Source organism: Nannospalax galili, unplaced genomic scaffold, assembly GCF_000622305.1.
Source record: "Nannospalax galili isolate Female #2095 unplaced genomic scaffold, S.galili_v1.0 scaffold1453, whole genome shotgun sequence".
Lineage (NCBI taxonomy): Eukaryota > Metazoa > Chordata > Mammalia > Rodentia > Spalacidae > Nannospalax > Nannospalax galili.
Window position 1 is genome coordinate 36,182 of NW_008332666.1, and position 694 is coordinate 36,875.

The following is a 694-nucleotide window of genomic DNA, read 5'->3' on the forward strand; positions in this document are numbered from 1 at the left end:
AGTCCTTTATGTGTAGGCTTCCTTCTACAAAACATAAAACAAGTGGCCACTGGACAATAGCAGAACTGTTTCCTCTCTGAGGGAACACAAAAATAGAACTCTGAAAAATAGGTGGTCAGTTAGAATCAGCTTACCTAAGCATATTGCTTTTTCTGTAACTGTTATGTAAGAGATATTCTTACTGTTCGTCTTCAGCTGGATAGAAAGTTTGTGTATTAAGGACAGGTCTATTTGTTTATGTCTTTATGTTCTAAAGCTTCAGTTTCATATGTGGCCTTTACTGGAAATTTCTGTGATCTTACTTGATTTGGCCTATCAGAACCTGCTGAAGTACAATGCTGTACTGAATTTCCCCGGAGAATACACAAGAAGTCTGCCCAGTCTGTCAATTACCCCATAGTATGCACTAACTGAATGACACTATAACCATTTCCTCATCTTTTCCGTGTTACCTCATAATATTTTGTGAACTCCCCTAGATTATATGTCCTTTGTATCTACTGCTCCTAGTGATTTTCATACATGTCACTATGTCTTTATCTAGAAATCTCTAAATCACCTTTGGAAAGTTCAAACTCCACTCTCCTTACATGACCCTAATGTCTGCACTCATGTCCTGTGGTACTGGGTAGTACTCACTCGTCTCTTCTATGATTTCAAATATTTTGTATTTGTTGCTTATCTTACAGAGCTT